Raw genomic sequence first — 26,396 nt, 5'->3', positions numbered from 1 at the left:
TTTTTTTTTTTTTTTGGAGGAAGATTAGCCCTCAGCTAACTACTGCCAGTCCTCCTCTTTTTGCTGAGGAAGCCTGGCTCTGAGCTAACATCCGTGCCCATCTTCCTCTACTTTATATGTGGGACGCCTACCACAGCATGGCGTGCCAAGCAGTGCCATGTCCGCACCCGGGATCCGAACCAGCGAACCCCGGGCCGCCGAGAAGCGGAACGTGCGAACTTAACCGCTGCGCCACCGGGCCGGCCCCAAAATCCTCCTTTATTTTTAAGTCTGATTTCCTACGGGTCATCCCTGGATGGGCGTAGCTTAATGATTCATCAGAGTATGCTCAAACACCTTGAGCCAGTAAGGCTTCCACTTTTTGTCTTTGGATCTGTGCATGGTTTGGGAAATGCTTTCGAAGTTAAGAGTTTACAAGGTGGACCTTGCTTTGCTCTCTGCCTTTATAAGACCTTCTGTTCGGCTAGCGGGGATCACAAGTAGACTCCTATTGGCCCTCTCCAGTCTTTCCTAAACAGGCCTAGCCTTGGGCATGCACAAGGCCTTCTAAGCCATCAAGGTTAAATGGGATATTACCAAGGTCCTCTTTGCCTGCCTCACACCTGTGATGCCCCTTTCAAATTTCTGGCTGGTCTGATGTTTTGTTGTTTGCCCCAACCCATATTATGAGTTCAGGTTAGCCACAATGTTAGCTTTCTCTAATGAATTCTGTAAAAAAGAGCTGTCTCCCTGGCCCCCACCCCCACATTTATTTGCTTATTAAAGTATTTATTTTTATTGGAATGGACTCATGGATATTTATTTTATTCAATTGGTTTTAATCCAATTCTATCATTATTTATGATGTTGCTCAAATCGTTCCACATTTAGCTACTAAATGCTTTCAAGCTGGCTCCTGTGTCCCTTTGACCTTTCCTTATCCTTTTACTTAGCACTTTCTGACACCACAATATGCCCCAGTCCTAGAATCAACCATTTCTCCAAGGAGCCAGAGTGTTTCTTACGCATGTATTATAAATTACTTCACCATCATCTTACTTTTTATCTTTGGTTGTTAACTTTCTATTACATAAATTACTACTATGTACAATTTCAAACATAAAAATTAGGATAGTAAAATGACCGCATCACCCATCTTCATTAATTACCCCTCCCTTAGTGAATTATGGCAGCCTGGACAGGATCTGGATCATTGAGGCCTGTTTAGATAACTAAGGCAGTGAAAATCATCTTCATGAATTCTGTGGGGCCAGTTTTCAACAGCAACACCTACAATAGTGAAAGGCAAGAGGTTCTTTCCCCTTCTTAGGACTGGAGGTAGCTCTCAGCATACCATTTGACTATTTTGGATGAAACTTCAAGAAGGACCAGAATGAATCGCTCGAAAAATAAAGGAACTGCGAATATAATTGTATCTTGGATTTTTAGGGGAAGTTCATATTAGTTACAATTAGACCAGAATTTATTCTCTCTACAATCAAGCTTCTTCTGTCATCATATGAGTAGATTTTCAAGGGGAGTTTTAAATCTTAGGAAACTACCTTCAGTCCAAACTATGATTCATTGTTATAATCAGCTCCCAAGAGAAGAGTTTGTTGATGCCTGTGGGATTTTTTTGGGGGGGCCGGGGGAATATAGTATATAGGTACAGCTATAGCTATAGATATACACACATTTACATATACATATGTTCAACTATTGCCTTTAACAACTGCCTCTATTCATTGTGAGGCTTCATGTGTCTACTAGCTCCCTCTATCATCTAGAAAAAAACTATTAGAGTTAGAACGTAATATCCATAGGGGCAGGGAAGGCTGCAGACCCAGCAGAGGCCTGGAGCACTAATCAAGAAGCCAAGGCTGAGGACAGAACTTGCTATTTAGTACCTGACTTTCTTTCTCAGATGCTATCAGGAGGTCTTCTCCTTGCATGTATCCCCCTTCTCCTCCCATATGACTGGACCTTTCTCCAGGAAGGACACTCTTCTCAGCACACAGATGTGAAAATGTTATCAAGGCACCAGAGAAGTGAAACGGTGTTCAATCAGGTGTGCAGACGATAAATCTGGGGCCCCCACAGAGGTTTACCCAACTCTGCTCAGGAATGGTCCTCTCAGACATTTCCTCACGGTCCTTGCCCTAGGAAGAAGGGGTGCAATTTTCAAGGATATAATGTTTCAGCTTTTTCTTCTGAAAAAAAATTATTATGGAAATTTTAAATACATACAGAAGTAGAGAAAATGTATAATGAACCATCATGTATGCATCACCCATGCATCAGCTTCAACAATCATCAACTCATAGCTAACCTTGCACTATGTATACCTCCAAATAGTTCCTCATTCTCAGTGCATACTGGATATTTTGAACAAAATTACAGATACATCATTTCACCTGTAAATGTTTTTAATGTATCCCTAAAAGATATAATTTTATAAATTTCATAACTTACAATATCATTTCTAAAAATGATAATTTACAATATCATTAAATATTCAGTGTGGGTTCACATTTCCCTGATTATCTTATATACTTTTCTTAACAATCAAGGTGTTTAAACCAGGATCGAAAGAGATGTACTCATTGCTTTTGGCTGTTATGTCTCTTAAGTCTCTTTTAACTTATTGGTTTGCTCTCTTTTATTCTTCTTTTATTTTCCTGTTGCACTTTATTTGGTTAGAAACCAGTGTTCATTTCCACCACAGTCTACCTACAGCTTCCTGTTTCCTCCCCTTTGTGATCACAAAAATGTTTCTTAGTTAAGATTACTGACATTTTCTTTATTTGAGTCTCCTTTCTCTAACTAAGCTCATTTAGTGCCTTTAACAAATCTTTCTATTCACAGTGAGGTTCAAGTGGCTAGTAAAACACATCCCTACATAAGTAGGTCTGTAACCCACTGTCCTAATCCCGTTAACTCACTCTAGTGTTATTCTATTATCTTTGTGATGCAAGGAACAGAATTGGCTGAAAATGACACTGGGAGCTTCCTCTGGATAGCCTGAATAGTGAGCTAATTAGAACCTGGGGTTCCTTCTTCTCCCAGTGAGTAGGGCTGCAAAAAGTCACCTTCCAATGTGATCTGTGGTGCTTTTAATACTTACAAAGGGGACTGCAATTAGCCATGCACCTCCAGGTCTCCATTGATTGGGCAGCTGGCATTCTCAAACATCTCTTCTATATTGTCTATTACTGCATAACAAATTACCCCAAAATAAGAGGCTTAAAACAACACACATTTATCACCTCATAGTTTCTGTGGATCAGCAATCCAGGGACAGCATAGTTGGGTTGTCTGCTTCAGGGTCTCTCATAAGGCTACAATCAAGGTGTTGGCTACAGTGGAATTCCAACTGAAGACTCAGCTAGGAAAGGACTTACTTTCTAGCTTACTTACACACTTGTTGGCAGGATTCAGCTCCTTGAGGGTTGTTGGACTGAGGGCTTCAAATCCTCATTGGCTGTTGGACAGGGGAGACCACTCTCAGTTCTTTACCACTTGGGCCTCTCAAACATGGTAGCTTGCTTCATCAAAGACAGTAGAGAGTCTCCTTGCAAGATGAAAGTCACAGACTTTTATAACTTACTAGCGGAAGTGATATCCTTTCACCTTTGCCATATTCTACAGATTAGAAGCAAGTCACCAGATCCAGCCTACACTCAAGGGGAGGGGATTTCACAATGGTGTGAATACCAGTGGAGGAGTGTCTTTAGGGGTCACCGTAGAAGTCTGCTTGCCACATCCTGTGAACAGCTGACACTCTAACCCACAATGCTAATCATTGTGTGTCTCCGCATCCATAAGGCTGCTCTCGTGCTTGCCTTACAATAGAGAACAGTAACATGGCAGGATCCCTCCACTGCCACGTACCCCCATCATGCATGTCCATTAGGGTTCCTGGTTTGCTCCTTTATGGAATAATAGAAAGAATAAGACTCATGCCTTCTCTTTACTTTCTGACACTGAATTGAAAGTTCCCCCAAAAGTCTGTTTCTTAACCTACAGTGTATGACATTCTGGTTTTCATCTAAGTCCTGATGAACAACAGGAGTTGATGCCAAAGGGACCTGCTTTGCATGACAGCCTTGCACCTGGTTTTCCTCTCTTACCCTGGTCTCTCTTTTTTGCCTTCTAAGTTCAGTTTCATCCGTGACAAAAACCTCTGCTTTTTGGCTATTTCATGGCTTCTGTCTGCAGCTAAAGAGGCTGATTCTCCTCACCCTTTGCTCACCAGCTGCTCCTGGAAGCCCAGTCTGAGTGAAGATGTCTAGGAGCATGGTTCTGACATTCTTAAACAGCTTTCCTTTACATCAGTGCACACACACACACACTTTCTAGTGAGGACAGGTAGCTACAGTCTTGTGTACCCCCCACCTTGTGCTTGTTAAGCACACACATGTACTTAACAATATATACATCAGTCTTCGCTGATTCCCCACACCCACTGTTAATGCTTTATGCACAAACTAAATCATGCATTCTTCCCTAATTAGACTCCATATTTGCTTTCCTTTTCTAGAAGTGTGAATAAAATCTCCAGCTTTGGTATCAGACTTTCTCGGTCCAAATCTCAGCTTAGCTTCTTACTAGTTGTGTGCTCTTGAAAAACGTACTTAACCTTCTCTAGTCATCAGCTTGCTTCACCTGTAGAGTGGGGTGATCACTGTTCCCACCTCAGGCCCAGTGTTAGGATTAGAGGCACACAAAGCCCTCAGTCTACTACCTGGTACACAATGAGCGTGGGGTAGATACTGACATGTATTAACTCTTTAATCCTCACAACAGCCATATGAGTAGTTACTATTATTCTTACGGTTTTAAGATGCAGAAAATGAGACACATGTGGCCAGAGAAACTGAGGAGCCGAATAAAAAATATACATCAGATTTCAAAGGCTTAGTATGAAAAAAAAAAAAGTAAAATTATCTCATTAATAGTTTTTTTGTGTTGAGTACATGTTGCAATGTTAATATACTAGATTTATTGGGTTAAATAAAATAATTAAAATTATTTTCACCTGTTTGTTTTTACTTTATTAACATGGCTACTAGAAAATTTTAAATTATACGTGTGACGTGCATTTTATTTCTATTGAACAGTGCTGGTCTAGATAACAAACACAACTCCTCTCTGCATTGCCCACACCCTGTTTTCTAAGTATGAAATAACTAGCAGAGAATGATGGTAAACCCCATCCTCGCACTAAGCACTTCATCACAGCTAGCTGCAGATTATGACATAATCACCCAAATCCAGGCCACTCATCTGACTTTAGAAATAAAGTGAAGGCAATTTGTCTTTTTTATTCAAATTCACTTTATCTACCTTTGTTCATTTAGCTGAAAGGAATCCAGAAAAAATACCACCACCCCTACCCCTCACTCCACAAGAGCCACGCATTAGAAGCAAGAATCCTACCTCCTGAGGCTCCTTACTACTGTAACTTCTAAATGAATGTGCCCCACCTGACTCCCAAACCTAACCGGCTCAATACTATAATGCTGAAAGTCCTAGTATATTAAGTATATTAACCAATGTTCATATGGCTCTTTACAGTATTCTGTTCCTCACTGGTATTCAGTCAGTATGCACTACTAAGCCATACTGATTGGTAAAGAAAATTGAATAACAACTGTGATAAGCAGTAAAATTAATAAGCACTATAAATTCTAACGTATAGTCATGAGTAATACCTAGGCTATCACAATGACTATCAATAGATGAGTTCCTGTCCTTGCAACATCTGAGACACACTTGCGGCACCACCTGCCAGGTCAGCCACATCAGGAGAAGCTTCGTGGCCAAGATGTACAGTCTTTATTCTGACATTTACAAAAATTGTCATACTGCTCATACTGCTAAAACTTCTAATGTAGACTTGTTTGGCTCTTCCTTTGCTCTTATCATTAGTGTGCTGTTATTCTTGTGGAAATAATAGTTGTGCTGTGTTTTCATCTCTCTAAATTCAAGAACTTAAAATAGAATATGAAGAATAAACAGTAAGAATGAAGTGACATAGTTTGGATACATTTTTAACATTGTTTTTAAATATTATAAACATTAATATTCTGGATTTGAGGGGGAATAAGGAAGCGATGACAATAATAGTGAATCATGTTCTGGAACATTTGATATTGTACAAAAATCATGACAAGTGGTAATGCCTTTAGTATTGTGTAAGATTCAGTTCAAAGTAAACAATAATTTGCATTTCTAACACTTAAAAAAACCTGCTAATTTTGAAAAAACTCACAGGTGGCTTACTGTTGTTAGAAATGAAAATATTGGATACAAATGATGCTCAAAGGCTGTATGGTGACAAGTTGAAAGTGCTAAGCACATTCTGTCAGTACTAAGAATTCAAAGAAAAAATCAGCAATGATCAAGAAGAGTTTACAGAACATTATGAATTAGCTTCATGCAATAAAGCATCTGAAATAATTAAAACTCCTGAATAAATTCTATTTTATCATAAAATCAACAAAACATTGAAAAAGTGCCATCAGAAGTTTGTACTATCTTCTGTGTAATTAAACAGAGCATTTTACATGCTAAATAGAAGGTTTTTAAAAGATTATAAGTAGTGAATATTATTGCAGTCTAGATAATGGTTCTGCTGGTTGCAAAATTATATACATCTACCATATGAGACAATGTTTTAGAAAACATAAATCTAGGCAATAAATCATTATCAATGAAGTTTCAACTATGTCACAAAAATGTGTTTTAATCAATCAGTTACTTAAATACTAAATTTAAGACTTATAAACTGATTTTTTCTTGATTTGAGGAACTCAATATAATATGCCCATCAGTACTCAATAAAGATGTTTTCCATGTGACATAGTTACATGATGGTACCAATGGTGCCAGTGGATGCCACAAAGAAAGTTAATGGTCTCAGCCAGAATTTTAGAAATATTTCTGGATGTTTAATTGGAACTACATAAGTCACTGTATTCAATGATTTCAGGATGATGCAGCAAAATGTTTAAATGAAATAAATCAATTTAAATATTTGCCTCAAGAAACTTTTTATTCACTGCCATACATTAAAAAATCAGAGAAAAATAAATAATATATCTGAAGAGGTTGGAATTGAAATCATGAAACTAGGAAGATCTGAGCATCCTCTAGTGTTAGGATGGCAAGAGCATTAGGAGATTTTATCAAACCCTTTATATTCACTTTAACAGAAATTGTGAAATGAAGGGAAAGTAGATAAATGTTTGGAAAATAAACTTTCTTTTCAGAGACTTGGCTTTAGTCACTCATATTTTAAGAGAGATGTCAATACTGTCTTAATCCTTACCAGGAAAAAAAAGTTAATTATTAAAGAACCTGGATTCGTTCGACAAAAAAAATTATTTAACATATAAAATTAAATAAAAGAAACAAAGAGGGAAAAGCAGATGAAATTATTTTTTACAAAGAAATAAGATTTGCCATTTGAAAGAAAAATGTTGACTTCAACAGAAAAAACAATTAGATTATCTCATAATTTACCGGATTACAATTGTAGTTTGATGACAAGAGTGAAAAATATAAAGAACTTTCAGTTTTCAATTTAATCAACTCTGAATGATGCCTACAAAGCTAACACATATAATTAACTACATTAAAAAATTAATTGAACTAATAAAATTGTCAACTGATTAAATATGGCATTATAATAAATTATTTTTGTGACCGCGTAAACAATAGATACCAAATATATAAGAATTTCCCACAGAAGTACAAAAGCTAAAAAATCTAATGTAATTGCTGAAGTGAGAGGATTTACTATGTATGTTGTTAATAGACGATTTAATGGGGAAATCATTGGAAACTTTTTATGTGACTCACTTGTCGAGTCATGACTCACTTAAGCACATCACTTAGCTAATTACAACTACATCAAAAAATTCCTGTCAAGGGGCTGGCCCCGTGGCTGAGTGGTTAAGTTCGTGTGCTCCACTGCAGGCGGCCCAGTGTTTCGTTGGTTCGAATCCTGGGCGCGGCGGACATGGCACTGCTCATCAAACCATGCTGAGGCAATGTTCCACATGCCACAACTAGAAGGACCCACAACTAAGAATATACAACTATGTACTGGGGGGCTTTGGGGAGAAAAAGGGAAAAAAATAAAATAAAATCTTAAAAAAAAAAAATTCCTGCCAAAATTTTCTAAAAATCAATAAATAATTTGGAAATTATTATGTTTTAAAAAATTATTTCTACAATTTATATCACTTGGTAAGTAGTTTTATAATAGTTTAGTTAGAGAATAAAATGGACATAATTGCTATGGACTGAATGTTTGTATCCCCACAAAATTCATATGTTGAAATCCTAACCCCCAGGTGACAGTATTAGGAGGTGGGGCCTTTAGGAGATGATTAGGTCATGAGGTGGAGGACTCACAAATGGGATTAGTGCCCAGAAAGCTCTCTTGTACCTTCTACCATGTGAGGGCTCAGTAAAATGAACCAGAAGCAGATCCTCACCAGACACCAAATCTGCCAGTGACTTGATCTTGGACTTTCCAGCCTCTAGAACTGTGACAAACACATTTCTGCTGTTTATAAGCCATCCAGTCTCTAGTATTTTATTATAGCAGCCCAAACAGGCTAAGACAATAATTTAAAATTTTTTATTTGTATTTTAACTTATGTTACTGTACTGGTTGTCAAATGTTTTGAAATACTATCCTTGTTCTCACATATAGTTTGCTTGTAATAAGTGTTGATTGAATGATATCTGACATAAATACATGGAGATGACAAAGTGGACACCCAGGACAATCAAAACAAAGAGCTGAGGAAGTCTAAGAGGTTATAATCCATATTAACCTTTGCTGAGACATTTAGAAACAGAAAGCGTAAGTACATGGAGGAATATAATAGGAGAAGTCTTGTGACTTTCTCATGGTTACTCTTCCCTCTCTGGACTCTGCTGACTTGTCCATAAGGTTTTGTTTTCATTTTTATCTTTTTAGAATAATGTTTCCCAGCCACTGGCCCCATTGCTGTGAGACTCCGAGAAGACCGTTAGTTCCCTCCAAGGACAATTGAGCCACAAGATTCATTCACCTTGAGTGAAAATGTCCCAGAGGTCAACACTTCCATCTACGACAAATAAAATGGATGTTTAACCCCAGCAACACAACAGGTATAGTTACGTACACTTTCGTGTCACAAACTCTCACTGAGCCAACTTTATGCCAGGCCCATGGGACAGACAAGACACAGGCTTGGCCTCCGGGGAACTCAGGGTCTGGGGGGAGGGGAAGGGCAGAAATGTAAATAAGGATAATACAACCTATGATTGCTGTGGAGATAGGGCACTCATGAGACGACAGGTGACATTTATTGTTTATTGTTCTTTATTGTTCTGCACACTCTTCGTGTGTGAGCTCACTTCGTCTTCATAACTGGTACTGTGAAGCGGCATGTCAGAACACACCCTGCTGTCAGGAAGTCCAAAAGGGCATCTCAATAACTGGACTTCTTTTTTTCCTTTGTTTGTTTTGGTTGCCACCACTAGCTCTGCTGTAGGGCTGCACATGTGTGGGCAGAATTCATGAAAATATCAAGTTCCCTAAGCAGCTCCAATTGGATGAGGTGGAGATTTCCTGAGTGACTGACTTACTGAGGGGCTGACTCAGTAAGATTACCAGGACTAGACAGAACTAGTTAGAAAAGAAACTATTTCCTGATTGCCTGTGGGGAAAAAGAAACTTCAATCTTTAGGTGGAATAGCGTGGATGGGCTCCAACACAGGAAATGAAAGTGAAGGCAGAGCATTCTCCTGAAGAGGGCCAGATAGAGAGTACCATCCACTCCCACAGGGGAGCTCTCCCACAGACCTTGCAGGGAATCTCCTGTCCCAGAATCTACTCCTTATTCTGCTGTCACCACCCTGCTTGAAAGAAATGAGGAGGATGGTCAGGTAGGGAGTCAGGTTGAGGACAGGACAATGTGTGCCCTCGCTGACTGGGTCCCAGGGTTCAACATTAACGCAGGATCAACTCCAATTACTTAGCTGAATCTTTGTCTAAAATTCTAGGAAGGGAGGGGTGAAATGGAATAGTGTCTCTTTCAGCTCCTTAGAAGAAGGTTTCACATTAGAGTGGGTAAAACTATTGCTTCTTTTCTCTTTTCTGGGGTTCTCCCATCTCTCCCAGGTTAACTACTTCGTGTTGCAGCAGGTAGAAGATCTGAAGCAAAACCCAGGCTGTTCCTCCCACCCTCCCCCCCTTCCTTCTTCACCATGTGTTGTGTTCAGGAAGAATTCTCTTGGTATTGACTTTGGAGGAGGAAAAGGCAGACAACGACTGACTCACACCTCTATTACATATCTACACATTGTACCTGAGGAGACAGGAGAAAAGTGGAAAGGAGGGAACAATATATATTGCTCAGTAGGCTTGAGAAAGGAAACAAAACAATTTTTATTCATCCTGCTCTTACTAAATACATCTTTCACCTCACTTTTTCCTCCTAAGCAACCACTACATTTCTTTTTGGGTTTTTTTCCATGAGAAAGACTGTCCCTGAGCTAAGATCTTCCTCGTTTTTGTATATGGGACTCCCCCACAGCATGGCTTGATGAGAGGTGTGTAGGTCTGTGCCCAGGATCTGAACCTGCGAACCCCAGGCCACCAAAGCAGAAGGTGCAAACTCAACCACTGCACCACCAGGCCAGCCTCCACGTTTCTTATTAGATCACATTTAGCTACCTGAGAGTGACAAAGGCTCATGAGACTGGTGGGCCTTTGTACACTGTTCGCTTATATGGTTTCCCAAGTTGCTTCCCAAAGCCATCCTTGGCCACACTGGGGGAGAATAGAGAAAGCACTATTATTATACTAGATAGTGGGACTGCAGATGAGTTTTTTCTTTTCCATTTAAAAAAATTGTTTTATTGTTATAATGATGTGCAATCACAAAAATTGAGATGGAAAAAGACTTGATTTGGATTTTCATAATGCAAAGAAAAAAGCAATAAAAACAATACAAGGATTTACATGTATTATCCAATATAATCTACTTATAATTCTGTGAATTCATCAGATATTATTATCCCAGCTTAACTAACAAATGTTAGGAATGAGACAAGGAAGTACCCAGCCCGAGATCACACAGTCAGTGGAACCCAGGTCCTCTGACACCTGGCCCAGTGCTCCATCCACTATGGCAGCTTGAGTGAGGCGGGGGGGCCTCAGAGATCAGGTGGTTGATCCCCTCAAAATGTCAAAATTCTCTACACAACATCAAGAATTTGTGGCTGGATCACTTAATGATGGAGAACTACCTCCTTAACAAGGAAGCTCAATCTTACGTTGTCTAATTTAAAACAAACAAACAAACAAACCAACCTTACGCTGAGCTGAATTCTGTCCCCCTGAAGCTTCTACTGAAATGACCAATTTCTGATGTCTATGGTTGAATAGAATAAGTATAATTCTTCATATAATAGCCCTTGAAATATTTGAAATCTCTGTAGACATCAGCAAGCTATATTGTATCAAAATAAATGGCTGTTTTTAGTAGGAAACTTAGTCCAAATGTCCTAGCCTACCATTACCAGAAACAAGAAGCTCTCCCTAACTACTTTTTTGGGGAATTGTATTAATTTAATAACTCAGATTATATTTATTTGGGCCTTAACATCTGCCAGGCACTGGGGATGCAGCAATGAGCAAGTCAAATGTGCTCTGTGGGTTTCTGTACTAAAGAGTTCAGCTGGAAAGACAGGCATTTGGAATACAGAGCAAGGACACCTACCCTATGCTGGGAGCAGCTCAGGATGTCCTCCCTGAGGAGGTGATATTTGAACTGAGCCCTGAGGAAGAACAGGAGTTGACAGGGGAGGTGTGGTTTATATAGAGGGAAACAGCTGGGGAGACGACCTGGATATTCGACAGTGTGGCAGGTTCACAAGACTGACCAAGACCAGGGAAGTTGGAGGCAGCTGCAGCGTGGCGCTGAAGAGTGTAGACCTCAACCTGGACCACCTAGATTCATTTCCTCCACCACCCACCAACTGTGTGACCTGCACTAGTTACTTACCCACTGTGCACTGCAGTTTCCTCACCTGTGAGATGGGTGGTATTTTAGGGGTGTGGTGAGGATTGGTTTAGTTGATAAATGTGAAGTACTTAGAACAGTGCCGGGTACATAGCTGATGCTCAACCAATATTTGGAGGGAAAAAAAGTAGGATAGAGACAGGAGGCTGATGATAGAGGCTGGGCCCTGTGAGCGCCCCGCTCCCCTGCCCCCACCACCACCACCCCTGCTAGCATGGTAAACATAGCAGTGTGGCTTTCCAGTTTTCCCAGCACCATTTGTTGAAAAGACTTTCTTTTCTCCATTGTATGCCCTCAGCTCCTTTGTCAAAGATTAGCTGTCCATAGATGTGTGGTTTTATTTCTGGGCTTTCAATTCTGTTCCATTGATCTGTACACCTGTTTTTGTATCAGTACCATGCTGATTTGATTACTGTAGCTTTGTAGTATGTTTTGAAGTCAAGGATTGTGATGCCTCCAGTTTTGTTCTTTTTTCTCAGGATTGCTTTAGCAATTCGGGGTCTTTTGTTGCCCCACATGAATTTTAGGATTCTTTGTTCTAATTCTGTAAAGAATGTCATTGGGATTCTGATTAGGATAGCATTGAATCTGTAGATTGCTTTAGGTAGAATGGACATTTTAACTATGTTTATTCTTCCAATCCATGTACATGGAATGGAATGTCTTTCCATCTCTTTATGTTGTCATCCATTTCTTTCCGAAAGGCCTTGTAATTTTCATTGTATAGGTCTTTCACTTCCTTAGTTAAATTCACCCCAAGGTATTTTATTCTTTTTGTAGCGATTGTGAATGGTATTGTGTTCTTGAGTTCTTTTTCTGCCATTTCGTTATCAGAGTATAGAAATGCTACTGATTTATGCAAATTCATTTTATACCCTGCAACTTTGCTGTAGTTGTTGATTACTTCTAAAAGTTTTCCAATGGATTCTTTGGGGTTTTCTATATATAAGATCATGTCATCTGCAAACAGCGAGAGGTTCACTTCCTCCCTTCCTATTTGGATTCCTTTTATTCCTTTTTCTTGCCTGATTGCTCTGGCCAGGACCTCCAGTACTATGTTAAATAAGAGTGGTGATACAGGGCATCCTTGTCTCATTCCTGTTTTCAGGGGGATGGCACTCAGTTTTTGCCCATTCAGTATGATGTTGGCTGTGGGTTTGTCATATATGGCCTTTATTATGTTGAGGTAGTTCCCTTCTATCCCCATTTTGTTCAGAGTTTTTATCATAAATGGCTGTTGGATCTTGTCAAATGCTTTCTCTGCATCTATTGAGATGATCATATCGTTTTTATTCCTCAGTTTGTTGATGTGGTGTATCACGTTGATTGATTTGTGGATGTTGAATCATCCCTGTGTCCCTGGTATGTATCCCAATTGATCATGATGTATGATCCTTTTGATAAATTGCTGAATTTGGGTTGCCAAAATTTTGTTGAGAATTTTTGCTTCTATGTTCATCAGCAATATTGGCCCTTAGTTCTCTTTTTTCATGCTGTCCTTGTCAGGCTTTGGTATCAGCATGATGTTGGCCTCGTAGAATGTGTTAGGAAGTGTTCCATCCTCCCTAATTTTTTGGAATATCTTGAAAAGGATAGGTATTAAATCCTCTCTGAAAGTTTGGTAGAATTCCCCAGGAAAGGCATCTGGTCCTGGGGTTTTATTCTTTGGGATGCTCTGGATTGCTGTTTCAATCTCTTTCCTTGTGATTGGTCTGTTCAAATTGTCTGCTTGTTCTTGACTGAGCTTTGGGAGATTGTAGGAGTTCAAGAATTTATCCATTTCCTCTAGGTTATCCATTTTGTTGACATATAGTTTTTTGTAGTATTCTCTTATAATCCGTTGTATTTCTGTGGAGTCTGTTGTTATTTCTCCTCTTTCATTTCTGATTCTGCTTATTTGAGCTTTCTCCCTTTTTTTCTTTGTAAGTCTGGCTAGGGGTTTGTCAATTTTATTTATCTTCTCAAAGAACCAGCTCTTTGTTGCATTGATCCTTTCTACTGCCTTTTTTGTTTCAATAGCATTTATTTCTGCCCTGATTTTTATTATTTCTCTCCTTCTGCTGACTTTGGGCTTTGTTTGTTCTTCTTTTTCTAACTCAGTTAGGTGTAGTTCAAGATTGCTTATTTGGGAATTTTCTTGTTTGTTAAGATGTGCCTGTATTGCGATGAATTTTCCTCTTAATACAGCTTTTGCTGTATCCTATATGAGTTGGTATGGCATGTTATCATTTTCATTTGTCTCCAGGTATTTTTTTATTTCTTCTTTAATTTCTTCAATGATCCATTGCTTGTTCAATAGCATATTGTTTAGTCTCCATATCCTTGTGCCTTTTTCAGCTGTTTTCTAGTAATTAATTTCTAGCTTTATAGCATTACAATTGGAGAAGATGCTTGTAATTATTTCAATTTTCTTAAATTTGTAGAGGCTTGCCTTGTTTCCCAACATATAGTCTATCCTTGAGAATGTTCCATGTGCACTTGAGAAGAATGTGTATTCTGCTGTTTTGGGATGAAGCGATCTATATATGTCTATTAAGTCCAATTGTTTTAGTTTTTCATTTAGCTCCACTGTTTCTTTGTTGATTTTCTGTCTGGATGATCTGTCCATTGATGTGAGTGGGGTGTCGAGGTCCCCTACTATTATTGTGTTATTTTTGAGATCTTCTTTTAGGTTTGTTAATAGTTGCTTTATGAACTTTGGTGCTCCTGTGTTGGGTGCATAGATGTTTATAAGCGTTATTTCTTCTTGATGGAGTGTCCCTCTGATCATTGTGTATTGGCCCTCTATGTCTCTCTTACCTGCCTTATTTTGAAATCTGTTTTGTCTGATATAAGCAATGTGACACATGCTTTTTTTTTGTTTGCTATTAGCTTGGAGTATCATCTTCCACCCCTTCTCTCTGAGCCTGTGTTGGCCCTTGGGGCCGAGGTGTGTTTCCTGGAGGCAACAAATTGTTGGATCTTGCTCTTTAATCCATTTTGCCACTCTCTGTCTTTTTATTGGAGAGTTCAATCTGTTTACATTGAGGGTGATTATTGATGCATGAGGGCTTAATGCTGTCATTCTGTTGCTCATTATCTGGTTTTCCTGCATTACCTTTGTTTCTCGTCCTGGGTGTTTTAGCCTACCCATTGACTTCTGCAATTTCTTATGCTGGATTTCTTAGATTTTTCCTTATTTATGTTTTGTGTCTCTGTCCTGCTTTTTAGTTTAGTGGCTACCCTGAAGTTTGTATTCAGAATCTCGTGTATAATATCGTCCATTTTCTGGTGGTCTCTTACTTCCTTGGCCTAGACTGATTTAGTCCCTTTCCTCTTCCCCTCCTAAATTATTATTTTCATCTCTTATTCCAACTCGTGTTGTGAGTTTATGATTAGAGTGATAAGATTGTCTTTGCTTTGGTGGTTTCCTTCTCTTTATCCTAATGCTATAGCTGAATATTTGCTATCCTATTCTGATTCTATGTATTTGTCTCCCAACTCTGTGATTTGTGACCCCTTTCTCCCTTTTTTTCTTTTTTCAGGTATGAGAGCCTTCTTGAGGATTTCTTGTAGTGGAGGTCTTTTGGTTACAATCCCTTAGCTTTTGTTTGTCTGGAAAAGATTTAATTTCTCCCTCATATCTGAAGGATATTTTTGCTGGAAAGAGTATTCTTGGCTGAGGATTTTTATCCTTTAAAGTTTTGACTATGTCATTCCATTCTCTCCTAGCTTGTAAAGTTTCTGTAGAGAAATCCCCTGAAAGTCTGATAGGAGTTCCATTGTAGGTTATTTTCTTCTGCCTTGCTGCCCTGAGTATTCTTTGTTTGTCATTCATTTTTGCCATTTTTACTACTATATGCCTTGCAGTAGGTCTTTTTACATTGACAAATCTAGGAGATCTGAAATCTTCCTCTACACACATTTCTCCCTCAATCTCTAGATTTGGGAAATTTTCTTCTATTGTTTCTTTGAACACACTTTCTGTTCCATTTTTCTTTTCCACTCCCTCAGGGATTCCAATAATTCTTAAATTGGATTTCCTCATTGAATCTGCTATTTCTCTGAGATTTTCTTCATTTCTCTTAATCCTTAGTTCTCTTTCTTCTTCTGTCTGGAGCCATTCAGCCTGTCTATCTTCGATTATGCTAATTTGCTCCTCTATGGTGTCTACACAGGCATTCAGGGAATCCGTATTCTGTTTTATCTGATCCATTGTATTTTTCATCTCTAGTATTTCTGATTGATTCTTCTTTATAGTTTCAATCTCTTTTGTGAAGTAACTCCAGAACTCGCTGACTTGTTTCTCTATATTTCCCTTTACCTCATTGAGTTTTTTGGTGATAGCTACTCTGAACTCATTTTCACTTAGTTTACCTATTTCCAAGTCCTCAGGACTTAATTGTGTGATTTTATTGTTTTCCTTCTGGTCTGGAGCTTTTACAAATTGCTGGATGGTAGAGGAGTGGTTTTTGTGCATGATGCTATTTTTTGGTTGCAATTACAGCCTTTCGCCACTAGATGGGGATCCAGAGCCACGCATTCTGAGCCCTCCGCCTTCAGTCATGATGGTGCGGGCAGTGCGGGTTGGGGGAGGAGGGGCACTTTCTCTCCTGTGCAGACCTGGATTCCGGTCAGCTCTTGCTTTCTGGTCTCCCAGGGCCCTGGCTTGATGGGGTCCCCACACACAAAAGCTTTCCCCCATTAGCAGGTTTCCACTGCACGAGCAGTGGGAGTCCTGGACTGTCACACTGACGCATGTCCCCTCCCCTGCTACCTCCCTCACCCAGGGTAGTGATCCCAGTCTCTAGGGGAGGGAGCGAAGTTCTCTCTTACCCCATTCCAGCTCCTCTGAGGGTGGCTCCAGCCTCTCCACCCTCCGTATTTGGCTGCTGTGGGTCTCTGCCGATCTCTGTATTATTAGAATTATTGGTTGAAATTCAGTTGTTCCTTTTTGGTTGTAGTTTGGAGGGGAGAGAGTCCAGGGTGAGCTCACTCCACAGGTCGCTGACATCACCTCTCTCTCACCTATATTCAAGTTTTTAATCATTATGTTATATGGCTGAAACTAACAGAATGTTATATGTTGATTATATCTCAATAAAAATAAACATGCAATATAAAGATAACCGGAAAAATCCCCAAATATTTGGAAATTAATCAACATACTTTAAACCCATGGGTTGTCATAGCTTAAAGAAGAAATCACAAGAAAAATTAAAACTCTCTTTAACGGAATGAAAATATAATAAGATTTTGTGGGATGCAGGAAAAGTGGTGTTCAGAGGGAAATTTATAACATTAAATGGATAACAAGAGACTATTATAAACAACTTAAGCAAATAGATTTTGTAACTGATATGAAATGGACAAATTTCTTTAAAATCACAAATTACCAAACTGTATTAAGAAATAGGAAACCTAAATAATCCTGTGTGAATTAAAGACATTAAATTTATCATTTAAAATTATTCCACAAAGAAAACTCCAGGCTCAGACGGCTTCATTGGTGAAGTCTATCAGTCAAGTATTAGCACCAGTCCTCCACAAACTCTTGGAGACAATAGAGGAGGAAGAAACACTTTCCAGATCATTTTATGAGGCTAGTGTAATGCTGATACCAAAACCAGACAAAGATATCAAACGGCAATTTCAGAACAATGTCTTTCCTAAATCCTTAAGGAAATATCAGCAAATAGAATCCAACACATTGTGACCAAGTAAGTTTTATCTCAGGATGCAAGTTTGGATGAATTTATAGACGTCAATCTAATGTATCATATAAAAGAATAAAGAACAATAAACAGAGGATCATCTCCATGCAGAAAAATCATTTAAAACATTCAACACCCATTTATGATAAAATCTCTCATCAAACCAGGACCAAAAGGCCAGTTCTTCAATTTGATAAAGGGAATCTATGAAAAACCTACAACTGACATACTTTAGGGCAACACTGAATACCTTCTACATAAGGAACAAGGCAAGGATGTTGACTCTCACCATTTCTATTAAACATTGTACTAGAGGTCCCAGCCAGAGTATTAATGCAGGAAAAATAATGGGTTTAAGATTATGGTGTAGGAAGACCCTGAACTCACCCTCTCCAACAGACACATCAAATTTACAGCTACGTATGGAATAATTTTCCTCTGAAAAGAACTTGAGAACTAGATGAACAGCACCTCCACAACAAAAGACAAGAGAGAGGCATCAAGACATGTAGGAGAGGCAGAGACATGGTCTCACCCAGGACCCCTCACCAGTGCAGTGATCCACAACTGGGAAGGGATCCCAGAAATACAGAACTTTCTCTGGAGGAGTGAAGGAACTCTGCCCCACAGCAGGCACCCTGACCCTTGGGTCCAGCAGCAGAAAAATGAGCCCTCAAAACATCTGGTTTTGAAAATCAACAGGGGTTAAGTCCAGGAGAACTACAGCACAGCAGGGAATGGAGAACCAGCTCAAAAAAGGCCCATTCGCAGAACCACTCACCCTGAGATACAGCACAAAAGCAACAGTTGAAAAGTGCCTAGACCATAAGTGAGGGAGACTCACTTGCTAATCCTAAAGCAGCTGCCAGAGAGGCAGGAAGCTGCAGTGACTTTCTCTAGAGATGGATGTGCTGGTGGGCTCCATTTTTACAATCTCATTCTAACTTGCTGGTGATGGACCTGGTGGGCTCTGTTTTTGGTGCCTGCACCCTAACCTGCTAGCACTTGTGGGTGTTTTCCACGCCCTGCCCACCCCACACAATAGTCACACCACAATAGGACCCAGTGAGTGCCCCACACTCCGTACATCCCATGCTGCAGCCACAGCCCTGCCACAAAAGATAGGCATGACTACATGAGGGATGCCCCTTGAGCATCTGGCTCTAGAAGCCAGGAGTGATTGTGCTTCTGGGCCCCAAGAATCATCTCCTGCACTAGACCACTCCTTCAAGACTGGGAGAGGAAACCACTTTACCTAAGACATCCAGACAAATACGGAGAGTGAGGCAAAGTGAGGAGAAAAAGGAATATGTTCCAAACCAAAGAACAAGACAAATCCCCAGAAAAAGACCTCAATGAAACAGAGACAAGAAACCTACCTGATAGAGAAAGAGGTCAAAGTAATGGTCATAAAGGTGCTCACTGAACTCAGAAGAAGAATGGATGAACACAGTGAGAACTTCAATAAAGAGATAGAAAATATAAGAAACTGCCAAACGGAAGTTATAACTGAACTGGAAAATACACTAGAGGGGTTCAACAGCAGACTGGATGAAGTAGACACACAAATCAGTGACCTGGAAAATAAAGCAATGGATCTCACCCAGACAGAGTGGAAAAATGAAAAAGAATTTTAAAAAGTAGAGATACCTTAAGACACCTCTGGGACAACATCAAGTAGAATAATGTTTGCATGATAGGGGTCCCAGGAGGAGAAAAGTCCAGAAAAATTAATTGAATGGCTGAAAACTTCCCTAATGGAGAAGGGAAACAGACATCCAGGTTCAGGAAGCCCAGACAGTTCCAAACAAGATGAACTCAAAGAGAAACACATCAAGACACATTATAATTAAAATGGTAAAAGTTAAGGATAAAGAGAGAATCTTAAGAGCAGCTAGAGAAAAAACAACTTATTATGTACAAGGGAAACCCCAAAAGGCTACCAGCAGATTTTTCAGCAGAAACTTTACAGAACAGAAGGGAGTGGCATGACATAGTCAATGTGCTGAAAGGAAAAACTTCCACCAGGAACTCTCTACCCGGCAAGGTTATCATTCAGAATTGAAGGAGAGATTGAAAGTTTTCCAGATAAGCAAAAGCTAAAGCAGTTTATCACCATTAAGCCAGCCTTACAAGAAATGTTAAAGGAACTTCTATAAGCTGAAAAGACACTGTTTAATAATAAGAAAACATATTAAAGTAATAATCTCACTTGAAAAGGTAAATACATAATAAAGGTAGTGGATCAATCACTTATAAAGCAAGTATGAAGGTCAAAATGTAAAAATAGTAAAATTAACTAAAATTACAATAGTTAGTTAAAGGATTAATAAAATAAAAAGATGTAAAATGTGTCATCAAAAATATAAAATGTGGATGGGGGATTAAAATGTAAAGCTTTGGAATGTCTTCAAATTTAAGTTGCTATCAACTTGAAAGAGACAGGTACATCCCTAGGGTACTATATGTGAACATCATGGAAACCACAAAGAAAAAACTTAGAGTAAATACACAAAAGAAAATGAGAAATGAATGTAAATATAACACTAAAGAAAACTATGAAATCACAAGGGAAGAGAGAAAGAGAACATAAGGAACAAAGAGGAACTCCAAAAAAGCAGCCAGAAAAAAAATAACAAAATGGCCATAAGTACATACCTATCAATAATACTTTAAATGTAAATGGACTAAATTTGCCAATCAAAGGACATAGAGTGGCTGAATGAATTAAAAAAAAAAGACCCAACTGTCTGCTGCCACCAAAGACTTGCTTCAGAAGTAAGGACACACACAGACTGAACATGGATCACTGGAAAATGGTATTCCATGCAAATGGAAACAGAAAGAAAGATGATGTAGCTATACTCATATCAGACAAAATAGACTTTAAAACAAAGACTGTATTAAAAAGACAAAGAAAGGCACTATATAATGATAAAAGGATCAATCCAGCAAGAAGATATAACGTTTATAAACATATATGCACCCAACATAGGACTACCAAGATATATAAAGCAAATATTAACAGACCTAAAGGGAGAAATGCAATAATGGTGGGGAACTTTAACACGCCACCTACAGCAATGGGTAAATCCAGACAAAATCAATAAGTAAATATCAGCCTTACATGACACATTAGACCAGACAGACTTAATAGACATATACAGAACATTCCATCCAAACGCAGTAGAATATACATTCTCCAAGTGCATATGGAACATTCTCCAGGATAGATCACATGCTGGGCCACAAAACACATCTCAATAAAATCAAGAAGACTTAAATCATGTCAAGCATTTTCTCCAACCACAATGATATAAAACTAGAAATCAGTTACAATAAGAAAACTGGAAAAACCACAAAAACATGGAAAGTAAACAACATGCTACTGAATCAACGGGTTATCAAAAATTACTTAGTGACAAATGAAAATGGAAATATGACATATCAAAATCTATAGGATGCACCAAAGGCAGTTTTAAGAGGAAGTTCGTAGAAATATAGGCTTACCTCAGAAACAAGAAAAATCTCAAACAAGCAATCTACATTTACACCTAAAGGAAGCTAGAAAAAGAAGTTTAAATGAAACCCAAAGTTAATAGAAGAAAGAAGATAAGATCAGAGTAAAAATAAATGGAATAGAGGCAAAAGGACAAGAGAAAAGATCAATGAAACTAAGAGCTGGTCTTGGAAAAGATAAACAAAATCGACAAACTGTTAGACTGAGCAAGAAAAAAAAAGACAGAGCTCAATAAATAAAACTAGAAATGAAATAGAAGAAGTTACAATAGATACCACAGAAATACAAAAGATTATAAAAGAGTACTATGAACAATTATATGCCATCAATTTGGACAACCTGGAAAAAAAATGGGTAAATTCCTAGAAACATACAATCTTCCAAGACTGAATCATGAAGAAACAGAAAACCTGAGTAGACCAATTACTAGTGAGGAGATTGAAGTAGTAATCAAAAAACTCCCAACAAACAAAAACAGGACAAGAGGGCTTCACTAGTGAGTTCTACCAAACATTCAAAGAAGATTCAATACCTATCCTTCTCAAACTCTTCCAAAAAATTGAAGAGCAAGGAATGCTTCCAAACACATTTTACAAGGCCAGCAAGACCCTTATACCAAAACCAGACAAGGACAACACACACAAAAAGGAAATTACAGGCCAATATCCTTGATGAACATAGATGCAAAAATCCTCAACAAAATATTAGCAAACCAAACTCAACAATATATTAAAAAGATCAGACACTATGGTCAAGTGGGATTTATTCCAAGGATGAAAGAATGATTCAAAATTCACAAATCAATCAATGTGATACACCACATCAACAAAATGAAGGATAGAAATCATATGATGATCTCAATAAATGCAGAAAAAAGCATTTCATAAAATTCAACATCCATTTATGATTTTAAAAAAGACTCCCAACAAAGTGGGTATAGAGAGAACATACCTCAACATAATAAAGGCCATATATAGGACAAGCCCACAGCTAACACCATACTTAACAGGGAAAAGATGGAAGATTTTCCTCTAAGATCAGGAAGAAGACAAGGATGCTTACTCTTCCCACCTTTATTCAATATAGTGTTAGACGTCCTAGCCACAACAATTAGGCAAGAGAAAGAAGTAAAAGGCATCCAAATCAGAAAGGAAGAAGTAAAATTGTCACTATTTGCAGATGACATGATACTATTTATAGAAAACCCTGAAGTCTCCACCAAAAACTGTTAAACTAATAAATAAATTAAGGAAAGTCACAGGATATATAAAATCAGTATACAGAAATCTGTGGCATTTCCATCCACTAACAGTGAACTATAAGAAAGAGAAATTAAGAAAACAATTCCATTTGCAGTTGCATCAAAATGAATAAAATACCTAAGAATAAATTTAACCAAGTAGATGAAGACCTGTACCCTGAAAACTATAAGACACTGATGAAAGAAATTGAAGAAGACACAAATAAATGGAAAGATAGTCTGTACTCGTGAATCGGGAAGAATTAATATTGTTCAAATATTCATACTACCCAAAGCAACATACAGATTCAATGCAATCACTATCAAAATTCCAATGGCATATTTCACAGAACTAGAACAAATGATTGTAAAATGTGTTTGGAACCACAAAAGATCCTGAATAGTCAAAGCAATCTTGAGGAAGAAGAACAAAGCTGGAGGTATCATGCTCCCTGATTTCAAACTATACTACAAAGCTATAGTAGCCAAAACAGCATGGTACTGGCACAAAAACAGACACAGACCAATGCAACAGAATTGAGAGTCCATAAATAAACCTACACATAAGCAATGTACGTGAAGAAAAAGAACTTACACATCTAATATTAATATACTTTAAAGATAACATAAGAAGAGTTTTTGTTATACACAAACAAGACTTTTAATTTTGCTGTTATCTATGAGTGGAAGGAGGCAAGGACCAGGGTTATTACTTTTCCTCTCAATCTCTAAGAAATGTAGCTGGGAAATGTGAGAGCAAGGTACTCTTTGTCTTTTCTGTTGTGGATCTGTCCAGCTGGCATCTTCAGTCATGAGGTGTGTGGTTGCACAGTCTTTCTAATACAGGCTTAAAATGGTCTGCATGGCTGCTGCACAGCACAGTGTGGACTGTGTACTGACTTTAAGCCTATTCAGCTTGCTTGCTAGATTTGCCTGTTAGACCATGGAGAGGTGTCCCAAAAATTCATTCACAACATACATTGGAGAAAGAACAGTCTCTTCAATAAATGGTGTTTGGAAAACTGGACAACCACATGCAAAAGAATGAAACTAGACTATTTTACATCATACACAAAAATTAACTCAAAATGGATTAGGCTCGAACGTAGGACCTAAAACCATAAAATTTCTAGAAGAAAACATAGGCAGTAAGCTCCTTGTATCAGTCTTTGTGATGTTTTGCTGGATCTGACTCCAAAGGGAAGGGAAACAAAAGCAAAATAAACAAATGGGACTACATCAAACTAAAAAGCTTCTGCGCAACAAAGGAAACCTTCATTGAAACAAAAAGACAACCTACCCACTGGGAGAAGATATTTGCAAATCATATATCCAATAAAAGGTTAATATCCAAAATATAGAAAGAACTCATACAACTCAACAACAAGAAACCAAACAATCCAGTTAAAAATTGGGCAGAGGATTTGAATAGACAATTTTCCAAAGAAGACACACAGATGGCCAACAAGCAGTTGAAAAGATGCTCACTATTACTAATTATTTGGAAAATGCACATCAAAACTATGATGAGATATCATCTCACACCTGTTAGAATAGTTATCATCAAAAAGAAAAGAAATAACAATGTTGGAGAGAATGTGTAGAAAAGGGAACCCTCATATGCAGTTGGTGGTATGGTAAATTGGTGCAGCCACTCTGGAAAACAGTTTTGAGATTCCTCAAAAAATTAAGAATAGAACTGCCATATAATCCCACTATTCCTCTACTGAGTATTTACCCAAAAAGTACAAAAACACTAATTCAGAAAAATATATGCACCCCTGTGTACTTTGCAGCATTATTTACAATATCCAAGATATGGAAATAACCAAAGTGTCCATCAATGGAAGAATAGATAAAGAAGGTGTGGTATATACATATAGACACAACGGAATATTACTCAGCCATAAAAAAGAATGAAGTCTTGCCATTTGTGACAACATAGATGGAGCTTGAGGGTATTATGCTAAGTGAAATGTCAGAAGGAGAAAGACAAATACCATACGACTTAACTCATATGTGGAATCTCACAAAACAAACAAACAAAACAAAACAAAAACAAACTCATAGATACAGACAACAGATCGGTGGTTACCAGTGAGGAAGGGTGTTGGGGGTTGGGCAAAAGGAGTGAAGGGAATCAATTGTAGGGTGATGGATCGTAACTAGACTTTTGGGGGTGGTCATTTTACAGTGTATACAGATGTCAAATTATGGTGTTGGACACCTGTAACTTATATAATAATAATAACAATAAAGAGGAATTAAAAAAAAAAAAGACCAAGACCAAATCAATTGCATTCACGTCTTCACTTTGCTTGAGAGTCACTTAGAGCATTTTTAAGAAGAACATCTTTGAAAACATTTACAACTTCTTTCATAATTATTTGTCTATTCAGATTTTTTATTTGTTATTGAGACAATTTTAGCAATTTGTATCTTCTCAGCATAAAAGGTTCTCTTTCATTGGGATTTTCAAATTTAACAGTACAAAGTTATACATTGTCTTTGCCAATGATATTCAAATCTCCACACTATCTGCTGTTATATCTCCTTTTTTATTTCTCATTTTCTGAAAGTCTCTTGTTTCACTTTTATGGATCCAAGTGATCAACACTGTATCTAATTCATTAAACTTTACTAAAAACCAGATGTGGAATTTCTTTTTTTACATAATATCAGTTTGCAAATTTCATTTTCCATTTTTATTTACTTTGATTAACTTTATTTTGTTTGTTAATTTTCTAAGCCTAAAATTAAGTTCTGAGTTTCTCTATTTTTATTTATTGTACAATCACATCTTTAGAGTCAGCTATTTTGGCTAGTGTCACCATGAGTCCAATTTATTCAACTGATCAGTAAACACTCGATCACCTACATCATACCAACCACTGCGCTAGACATTCAAGTTAAAATGGCAAAAAATAAAATGAAACAAAAAGAGATATAGATTATAAAGAAGTAAAGACTTATGTTTCAGCTGACATCATCATGTACATAGAAATTTCTAAGGCAAAGGAAGTTTCTAGAACTAATAGGTGAATTTAGTAAGACAGTAGGGTACAAGATCAATTGTATTCTTATGTATCAGCAATATAAAATTAGGAAAATGAAAAATTTTAAATTCCATTTATAACAGCATCAAAACAAAACATAGGTATCAATTTAAAGAAAGTGAGCAAGATTTGTACACTGAAATCTAGACAGCACCACTGAGAGAAAGTAAAGAAAAACTGAATAAATGGAGAGAAACACCATACTCAAGGATTGGAATATTCCATAATGTTAAGGTGTTAATTCTCCCAAAAATGATCTATAGATTAAATGCAGTTCAATCTTGAATTTTAAATGCCAATCAAAATCCTACCAGGTCTTTTTAAAAGAAATTGTCAAGTTGATTCTATAACATATGCAAATACAATGGACTTGAATGGTTATCATAATTTTTTGAAAAGAAGAAGAAAAGAGGACGCACACGACCTGATTTTCAGACTTACTACAGGCTCCAGTAATCAAAACAAAGTGAAGTTCACATAAGAATAGTCTACATCAATAGACTAGAATAAAGAGTGAATAAATAGAAACACACATATATGCTCATGAAAAGGAGTCAAGGTAATTCAATAAGGAAAGGATAGTCTTTTCCGAAAGTGATGTTAGAACAAATAGACACAAGGAAAAATACTAACAGCATGCACAAAACTAACTTGAAATGAAGCATAGACCTAAACATAACATCTAAAATTATTAAGCTTCTAAAACAGTGCTAGAAGTGTAATTTGAACCACAAATTTGAGCCACAGAAGTAATTTTAAAGGTTTTAGTAGTCACATTTAAAAAAGTAAAAAGTAATGGATGAAAATGATTTTAAT

At 37.8% G+C, this 26,396-nt stretch overlaps 1 protein-coding gene across 5 annotated transcripts in view; it reads left to right on the top strand.

Annotated features, from left to right (window-relative positions):
- The window catches only part of LOC124226946 (patr class I histocompatibility antigen, A-2 alpha chain-like), a 445,476-nt gene that overhangs the window by 212,719 nt on the left and 206,361 nt on the right, over positions 1-26,396 (top strand). The gene's annotated exons all lie outside the window — the stretch shown is intronic.

Source organism: Equus quagga, chromosome 15 (genome assembly GCF_021613505.1).
Source record: "Equus quagga isolate Etosha38 chromosome 15, UCLA_HA_Equagga_1.0, whole genome shotgun sequence".
Classification (NCBI taxonomy): domain Eukaryota; kingdom Metazoa; phylum Chordata; class Mammalia; order Perissodactyla; family Equidae; genus Equus; species Equus quagga.
Note: the sequence above shows the minus strand (reverse complement) of the source record. Positions and strands in the feature narration are given on the sequence as shown.